This window comes from Schistocerca gregaria, chromosome 3 (assembly GCF_023897955.1).
Source record: "Schistocerca gregaria isolate iqSchGreg1 chromosome 3, iqSchGreg1.2, whole genome shotgun sequence".
Classification (NCBI taxonomy): Eukaryota; Metazoa; Arthropoda; class Insecta; order Orthoptera; family Acrididae; genus Schistocerca; species Schistocerca gregaria.
In genome coordinates this window covers 434,198,320-434,208,499 of record NC_064922.1, presented here as the reverse complement: position 1 = coordinate 434,208,499, position 10,180 = coordinate 434,198,320, and the positions used below count along the sequence as shown (strand labels likewise).

The window sequence follows — 10,180 nt, the reverse complement described above, 5'->3', positions numbered from 1 at the left end:
GACATTTTAACTTCAATGATATTAGTAGTTATATAGCATCCCACAAGCAGGAGTGTAATTTAACATCGTCACTGTGGTGTACCCTAAGGTTATTTAGTTAGCCATAACACTTCATCTTTGTCTGCCCCACTGATTGGTGAAAGTAGTGTTCAATAGTGTAACCCGGCTTCCGCCATTAGCTTACATGTTATTAACTTTTATTATTACCAAAAACTTCAAACATGTGTAGCAAATTCAATCACTTAGCTATTGTAATCGATTACTTAGTGTCCGTGATGAGGGAATTATTTGACTGATTCTTAGTGTATGTCTTTCGAATGTAATTTTACTAAGCAAATATTGTCATCAGAGACTTCTTTGGCTTTCTGATCCCTTCTTTAATTAGTTATAGATGTCATCAAGTTTACACTAGGCAGTTGAAGATCATGAAGTATTGTTAAAGTCTGGATTTCTTTATCAACGGTTAGAGCCACATTTGACACATTTGACCACCTACTCAGACGAAGTCCGTGCGAAACTTCACCTGAAAACCTGGAAAGGACCTTCAGACTTTAATAACACTGATGATAGTAAGCATTATGGATTATGGTCTGTAGGAGATGCATGTTACACAAAGTTTGGAGTTTATTTTATAAGGGGAGATCAAAATATTTCATTTTGAGGGCGTTGCTGCAACATGTAAGTACTGTTGCCCAACTCCTATGTGGATATACTGTATTAGCACCGACACACAGGCAAATTATCAGCGTGGTACTGGTACCTTTCCGAAGTGAGTGCGGTAAATGCGGAAACGTGAAATATGGCGACGTTGTTACCAAATGCGTCCAAAGAGAACCAGCGTCCTATTTTTTCCTGTCTGCCGAAGCACAAACACCAGTGAACATCCGTGAATGAAGAATGTGAGTGGGGCAGTACGTCTGTCGAAAACCACCGTTGTGGGATGGTGCGCTAAGTTTCGAGCTGGATGCAATTCGGTCCAAATGTCGAAACTTAGAAGTTACTCCAACTCAAATGGGAGGCCCTCGAGAACCCGCGCTATAGTTCTGATCTCTTCCCATGTGACTATCATGCATCTGTTACCTTACAAATGGCCTTAAGGGGTCAATGATTCTTGTCGAATCAGAATGTGCAACAGTCAGTTACAGAATTGTTCATCAAGCAAGACACGGTGATTTACCAACAGGCTATCTATAGCCTAGGCATCAACGGGGTGATCGGCTCAACGCTCACGCGATTTTTCCTTTTTAGCCTATTGCTTCTGGACTATAAGGTCTACAAACGGATACTTTTTGATCTCCCCTTGTACTCCGACCAAAAACAAAAAAAATCTCAGCACAAAGAAGGACTTGTGCGACATAAACAAAAGTTGGCAGGCGTGCTTTTATATCGCAAAGACGAGCGCTTCTACGTCTGAATGGTGAACCCTAGTAGAGCCCCAATGATGATACAAAAAAGGTTTGCTTTAAACACAAGGTATACATGAAATGAGTGTTAAGTGCCTTTGAGATTAGACTTGGTGAGTTCATGTTAGTCAAGAATGCCTACAAGGCGACAAAGACCCAGTTATTCAGATTGTTTCTTATCACCATATATACAGGGTGTTTCCATAAGGGCGTGCATAAATTTAACAGAACATGGAGTGTGCTCCACTAAACAATTTGAGGTAGGGAACCTCGGTTCGGAGAAGCTAGCTTAAGGAGATAATAGGAATAAAATCACGTTACTGTGTACTATTTTATTTACATTAGGTAACTGCAAATACCATTACTGACACGATCAACGTACCATTTGTACTGTATGTTTAAAAAAAAAAAGTGCTTAAACTGACGGCCACAGCCTCAAAGCAGGCATGACATCGGCGAACAATAATCTGACGCACCCTGACAAATACCCGTGGTGTGTTTCGAATCACATCACATGCAGCTACAATTGTTGCAGCTAATTCTATCACCATATCCACCGCGGTCCATACACAAGCGACTTTAGATATCCTCACAGGAAATACTTAAGGTGATTCACGTCAGATAACCTCACAGGCTATGCAATATGGCCTCCCCTTCCAATCCAGCGATTAGGATATACAGCACTGAGATGGTCGAGGACATCCACACTGAATTCTGGCGGCGCACCGTAATGTTGTACCCACATTCTCTCACGAACAGCTAAGGATACGAACAACTCATATAGAAATCTATGCACGAACCTAAAGTACATGTGGCCATTCATACCGCCACGCAGACGTCCTATTAATAAGGCTCCTCCTCCATGTTTCCGAGGAGAAAATAAAGAATGTGTAGGTAAATAAAAAACACAGCACATGTAAACTTTTATGCATGTTAACAGTAAATAAGTTGGAAATGCTAAATAAAGCGGTAGACTAGTTTACTTCCGCATCTCCTTAAGCTGGCTTCTCCAATCCCAGGTTCCCTATCACAGATTGTTCAGAGTAGCATTCTCTACGTTCTGTTACATTTATGCACGCTCTTACAGAAACACCCTATACAGGGTGTTACAATAAGGTACGGCCAAACTTTCAGGAATCATTCCTCACACACAAATAAAGAAAAGATGTTATGTGGACATGTGTCCGGAAAAGGTTAATTTCCCTGTTAGAGCTCAATTTAGTTTCGTCAGTATGTACTGTACTTCCTCGATTCACCGCCAGTTGGCCCAATTGAAGGAAGGTGATGTTGACTTCAGTGCTTGTGTTGACATGCGACTCATTGCTCTACAGTACTAGCATCAAGCATATCAGTACGTAGCATCAACAGGTTAGTATTCACCACGAACATGGTTTTGCAGTTAGTGCAATGTTTACAAATGTGGAGGTGGCAGATGCCCATTTGATGTATGGATTAGCAGGGACAATAGCCGTGGCGCGGTACGTTTCTAACGAGACAGATTTCCAGAACGAAGGTGTCCCGAAAGGAAGAGGTTCGAAGCAATTCATCGGCGTCTTACGGAGCACGGAACATTCCAACGTATGACTCGCGACTGGGAAGACCTAAAACGACGAGGACACCTGCAATGGACGAGGCAATTCTTCGTGCAGTTGATGATAACCATAATGTCAGCGTCAGAGAAGTTGCTGCTGTACAAGGTAACGTTGACCACGTCACTGTATGGAGAGTGCTACGGAAGAACCAGTTGTTTCCGTATCATGTACAGCGTGTTCAGGCACTATCAGCAGCTGATTGGCCTCCACGGGTAAACTTCTGCGAATGGTTCATTCAACAATGTGCCAATCCTCATTTCAGTGCAAATGTTCTCTTTACGGATGAGGCTTCATTCCAACGTGATCAAATTGTAAATTTTCACAATCAACATGTGTGGGCTGACGAGAATCCGCACGCAGTTGTGCAATCACGTCATGAGCACAGGTTTTCTGTGAAAGTTTGGGCAGGCATTGTTGGTGATGTCTTGATTGGGCCCCTTGTTCTTCCACCTACGCTCAATGGAGCACGTTATCATGATTTCATACGGGATACTCTACCTGTGCTGCTAGAACATGTGCCTTTACAAGTAGGACACAACATGTGGTTCATGCACGATGGAGATCCTGCACATTTCAGTCGAAGTATTCGTACCCTTCTCAACAACAGATTCGGTGACCGATGGTTTGGTAGAGGTGGACCAATTCCATGGCCCCCACGCTCTCCTGACCTCAACCCTCTTGACTTTCATTTATGGGGGCATTTAAAAGCTCTTGTCTACGCAACCCCGGTACCAAATGTAGAGACTCTTCGTGCTGGTATTGTGGACGGCTGTGATACAATACGCCATTTCCCGGGGCTGCATCAGCGCAACAGGGATTCCATGTGACGGAGGATGGATGCATGTATCCTCGCTAACGGAGGACATTTTGAACATTTCCTGGAACAAAGTGTTTGAAGTCACGCTCGTAAGTTCTGTTGCTGTGTGTTTCCATTCCATAATTAATGTCATTTGAAGATAAGTAATAAAATGAACTGTAACATGGAAAGTAAGCGTTTCCTGACACATGTCCACATAACATATTTTCTTTCTTTGTGTGTGAGGAATGTTTTCTGAAAGTTTGGCTGTACCTATTTGTAACACCCTGTATAAAAATGGTTCAAATGGCTCTGAGCACTATGGGACTTAATATCTGTGGTCATCTGTCCCCTAGAACTTAGAACTACTTAAACCTAACTAACCTAAGGTCATCACACACGTCCATGCCCGAGGCAGGATTCGAACCTGAGACCGTAGCAGTCGCGCGGTTCCGGACTGAGCGCCTAGAACCGCTAGACCACCGCTGCCGGCCACCCTGTATATTAAGCAACGATATCATAACGTGAAAACTTACATCATTTGCAATAAGACTGATACGAGATTGATCGTTGTTAATGAACAAAAAACAGGGTGATGGAAATGTCCAACGTTGACGCCGATGCAGGGCTATGCTCGATTTAGCACACTGTGAGACACATACAGCAGCGGTGCCTGAGAGACAGCAGCAGTAGAATTTCCATGTTATTCTGTAGCACTTCAGGCGTTTGACGATTTTATTAGCAGAACTGTCCGTTCAATTTTTCCCATAGGTAATAGTCCCAGGCAGGCAGACAAGGCAGTCGAGATGGTCATGACATTGCACTGCCTGTGCTGATAGTGTTTTCCTCACAGAAGGTCTTATACAATCATGGCAATGTCGACAAGGCTGTGTGTGTTGTTGCTCCGTCTTGCTGAAACTATCTATACAATGATTCATCTGTGAGTTGATCCACTCACGGATCGAACTGTCTCTGGCTATAGGGCCTACTGGGTAACGTTAACACCAGATGTTGCTCATCAATCTAGACATTATGGAACGAATCTTCAAAGTACTGGTGGTAATTTTGTGATCCATCATGGCGCATGTTCTGTGAGAAACAGGCTAAACGAGGTCTCGTCGGAAAAATGAATGACTGGGGATAGAAGTTCTGTTTCCAGTTCACTGAAATACCCCCGGCAGAACTCAACCCATGAAAGGTCGTCTGAACGCTTTAACTGATGCGCAACAGTAAATTTGTAAGGGTACAGAGGAAGATTCTCTTAGAATTCCTCATCTTTTTTTCGTCATTCTTCCGGCTGGTTTGATGCCATGGAAGTCTTTCCCACATGTCCTAAGAGATGTCCTTATTAGTGTTTTCCACTTATTCCTTTCCTCTCCGATTCTGCACAGAACGACCTCTTTCCTTACCTTATCAGTCCACCAAATTTTTTTCAACATTCGTCTGTATCACCACATCTTAAATGCATAGATTCTATTCTGTTCCGGTTTTCCCACACGGCATGTTTCACTACCACACAGTGCTGTACTCCGGACGTACATTCTTAGAAATTTCTTCGTCAAACTGAGGCCGGTATTTGATATCAGTATACTTCTCTAGCCAGGAATGCCCTTTTCACATTGCTGGTCTGTTTTTGATGTCCTCATTGCCCCGTCCGTCACTCGTTATCTTCTGCCTAGGTAGCCGAATTCCTTACCTACATCTACTTCGTGGCCATCGATCCTGGTGTTAAGTTTCTCACTGATCTCATCTTTCCTACTACCCATTACCTTCGTCTTTCTTCGTGTTTCAATTCATGCCCTTTACTCATTGGACTGTTCATTCCATTCAGCAGATCATTTAATTCTTCTTCGCTTTCACTCAGAATAGCAATGTCATCAGTGAAACGTATGATTGATATACTTTCACCTTAAATTATATTTCCACTTCCGAAACTTTCTTTTATTTCCATCATTACTTCCTTGACGTACAGTTGTAGCAAAAGACTACATCCTTGTGTTATACCCTTTTTAAATCGAGCACTTCGTTCTTGGTCGTCCACTCTTACAATTCCCTCTTGGCTGTTGTACACATTGTTTATGACCTGTCTCTCCCTATAGCATACATTTTTCAAAATTTCGAACATCTTGCACCATTTTACATTGTCGAACGCTTTCAACAGCTCGACAAATCCTATGCACGTGTCTTGATTTTTCCTAAGTCTTGCTTTCATTATTAATGACAACGTCACACTTAAAAAAAAAAAAGGTTCAAATGGCTCTTCTCTGCCTCGTGATGACTGGGTGTTGTGTGATGTCCTTATGTTAGTTAGGTTTAAGTAGTTCTAAGTTCTAGGGGACTGATGACCATAGATGTTAACTAACATAGTGCTCAGAGCCATTTGAACAAATGGATCTGAGCACTGTGGGACTTAACTTCTGAGGTCATCAGTCCCCTAGAACTTAGAACTACTTAAACCTAACCAAGCAAAGGACATCACGCACACCCATGCCCGAGGCAGGATTCGAACCTGCGACCGTAGCTGTCACACCGGCGGCCACACCGGCCGGCCGTCACAGTTTCCTCTCTCGTGCATTTACATTTGCTAAAGCAAAATTGATCGTCGTTTAAACCATCCTCAATTTTCTTTTCCATTATTGTGTCTATTATTCTTGGCAGCAACTGGGATGCATGAGCTGTTAAACTGGGAGTGTGATAATTCTCGCACTTGTCAGCTCTTGCAGTCTTCGGAATTATGTGGGTGATGTTTTTCCTAAAGTCAGATGGTTTGTCACCAGACTCATACATTCTACACACAAACGTCAATAGTCGTATTGTTCCCTTTCCCCCCAACGATTTTGGAAATTCTGTGGGATTGCTGTTTATCCCTTCGGCCTTATTTAATCTTAAGTCGTACAAAGCTCTCAAATTCTAATACTAATACCAGATCCGCCATCTCTTCTAAATTGACTCCTCTTTCTTCTTCTATCACATCAAACAAATCATCCCTGTCCCATTCTTTCCACCTACCCGCTCTCTTGTCTGCGTTTAGCAGTGGAATGCTCATTGCACTCTTAATGTTATCACCCTTGCTTTCAATGTCACCGAAGGTTGTTGTGACGTTCCTGTATGATGAGTCGGTCCTACGTAAAATCATTTATTTTTCAATTTATTCACATTTTTCATGAAGCCATTTCGTCTTAGGTTCCCTGAACTTCATGTTTATTTCATTCCTCAGCGACTTGTATTTCTGTATTCCTGAGTCTCCTGGAATTTTTTTGTATTTTCGTCATTCATCGATGAATTGAAGTATTTCTTCTGTTACCCATGGTTTCTTTGCAGTTACCTCCTTTGTACCTGTGTTTTGTTTCCCAACTTCTGTCGTCGCCCTTTTAAGGGATGTCCATTGCTCTTCAACTGTACTGCCTACTGAGCTATTCCCTATTGCTGTATCTACAGCCTTAGAGAACTTCAACCGTATCTCGTGATTTATTAGTAGTTTCGTATCCCACTTCTTCGCGTATTGATTCTTCCTGACTAATGTCTTAAATTTTAGCTTACTCTTCATCACTACTATGTTGTGATGTGAGTCTATATCTGCTCTTGGGTACGCCTTACAATCCAGTATATCATTTGGGAATCTCTATCTGACCGTGATGTAATGTAACTGAAATCTTCCCGTCTCACCCGGCCTTGCCAACGATACCTCCTCCTCTTGTGATTCTTGAACAGAGTATTCGCTATTACTAGCTGAAACTTGTTACACAACTCAATTACTCTTTCTCCTCTCTCATTTCTGGTCCCAAGCCCATATTCTCCTGTAACTTTCACTTCTACTCCTTCCCCTACAACTGCATTCCACTCCCCCATGACCATTACATTTTCATCTCCGTTTACTTACTGCATTACCCTTTCAATATCCTCATGTACTTTCTGCAACTCTTTATCTTCAGCTTGCGACGTAGGCATGTATATATGAATTATCGTTGACGGCGTTCGTTTGCTGTCGATTCTGATAAGAATAATCCTATGACTGAACTATTCACAGTAGCACACTCTCGGTCCTACCTTCCTAGTCATAATGAATCCTACTCCCGTTATACCGTTTTAAGCTGCTGTTGATATTACACTATACTCATATGACCAGAAATCCTTATCTTCTTTCCACATCACTGACCACTACTGTATCTAGATTGAGCCTTCGCATTTTTCTTTTCAGATTTTCTAGTTTCCCTACCATGTTCAAGCTTCTGACATTCTACGCCCTGACTCGTATAACGTTGTCCTTTCGTTGATTATTCAATCTTTTTCTCATGGTAACCTCCCCTTTGGCAGTCTCCTCCCGGAGATCCGAATGGGAGAATATTGCGGAATCTTTTGCCGATGGAGAGATCATCATGACACTTCTTCAATTACGTGCCATATGTCCTATGGCTACATGTGTCTTTAATTCAGCGGTTTCCATGCCTACTGCATCCTCATGGCGTTGATCATTGCTAACTGTTCCGCCTGCAGGGGCAGTTCCCCACCCCTAGGACAAGAGAGTGCCCTGAACCTCTATCCGCTCCTCCGCCCCATTTGACATGTCCGTTAGCAGAATTAGGGGTGACATCTTATGGCGGCAATCTCCGACGGCCAATGCTGACAATTAATCAAAATTTAACCAGCGGCCGGTTTCGAACCCGGGACCGAAGACGTTGGCTAATGAATCAAAGAAGCTACTCAGTTTTTTTTTTCCTTTCTTTATTTTTCAGAACAGTTCGTTGCGTTTGGTCTGGACGGACGTCACATGGTATCCGCTCAAATTGATCGTTGATTCCGTTAGTCAGTTGTTTTATTAGAGAGGACTACCGGCCCTCTGACTGAACACGCTGAGCTATCGTGCCGGCTAGCTTCACGATTCTGCGTGTCATCCAACACAGGCGCCATGCTAAACTTGTCTGTATCGTTCCAATTTTAGTACATGTTCCGCCGAAACGAGTACGCCCTAGACCACGGTTGCAATTACTGAACCCTTGCAGGATCACTTTGTTGTCTGTCCATGTGTCTGTCTGGTTGAATGTCCGACTGTTAAATCCCTTTTTCTCAGAAACCGGTAGACTTAACAAGTTGAAATCTATGTCACGTACTAAGGTTTACGGTCCCTTGACGGTGTAAATTTTTTAAGCTTTTAATTCAACTTAATGAAAAAATACGGCCATTTATGTCACATATTTTGATATTCGTAAAACTCGTAAAACCGTAGGGTACTTCCCGTTAAAGCAGAATAACGAAAATTGCGAAGAAGCAAGATCACACAGTACAAGTAAAGGGACAAATTCGAAAACTGTTCTATTGTAGTTATATGTCATAACAAATATATTTTAGCACTACAAAGTTATATAGCATTTCTAATCTGTCAAAAAACTCAGGATCTACGGGAAATATTTTTAAAGATGTTTAAATGTGTATGAGTTCCTAAGGGACCAAACTGCTGAGGTCATCGGTCCCTAGACATACACACAACTTAAAATAATTTACTCTAAGGACAACACACACACGCGCACACACACACACACACACACACACACACACACACACACACACACACATGCCCGAGGGAGGACTCTGACCTCCGGCGGGAGGGGCCACGCGATTCGTGAAATGGTGCCAGAAAGATTTTAATATTCTTTTTAGTAATACGTAGAGTGATCCACGTGGAAGGTTCGTGTTTATATTCAACATCTATTTCGTCCTATGTTGCTTAGCTATGGTGGAATGAAGTTCCCTGCCGCTGTGAAAACCATGTCTTAGACGTGCCACATGACTACTGCGCTCACAATCTATACCTACAGCACATACAGCGTCTATAGTATTTCAAAGCAAAGTAATGCTTGTAACTGATGCAGGACTGTCCTTCCAGCTTTTCAGTATAACGTTCCTAACATCCCATAAAATATTCATTGAAGCATTCCACTGTTTAACTCGGCACCCTCGTAACGAAAGTAGCCCTGTGTCTAGCTGTAGTGGCTGTAGTGTCTTCCCCACCGTCAAATATTACCTCCATCGTAACCGGGTAGACAGCAGACGAAGTCAAGGCATTTACATTTTCCAATTAGCACAATAAATGAGAAATTGCATTATCAGATTTGAAACTTTCACAAAAAGTTTTAACTTAAAACGTTCTCGAATGACTTGGAATTACAAGGACCGATATCATGCCAGTAGCGATATCGATACAGCCGAAAACCGTCCTGATTCTCGATTCCCAATATGGATAAACTATCAAAACACTCAAATTTTTACGGAACACCGAATGCGCGAGCCCAGCTGGCACTTAGCAGGATTTTTTAAATATTGTTTCGACACAACAATCTCTCAGTCTCTCCAACATGCTCAGATAAACGGTGTAGAGATTCCGTCGGACGTCG

At 42.5% G+C, this 10,180-nt stretch overlaps 1 non-coding gene across 1 annotated transcript; it reads right to left on the bottom strand.

Annotated features, from left to right (window-relative positions):
- Positions 1–8,648: 8,648 nt before the first annotated feature.
- On the bottom strand, positions 8,649–8,754 carry LOC126357181 (U6 spliceosomal RNA). The gene has a single exon (XR_007566153.1). It is a non-coding gene; the product is annotated as a U6 spliceosomal RNA (small nuclear RNA).
- Positions 8,755–10,180: the final 1,426 nt, after the last annotated feature.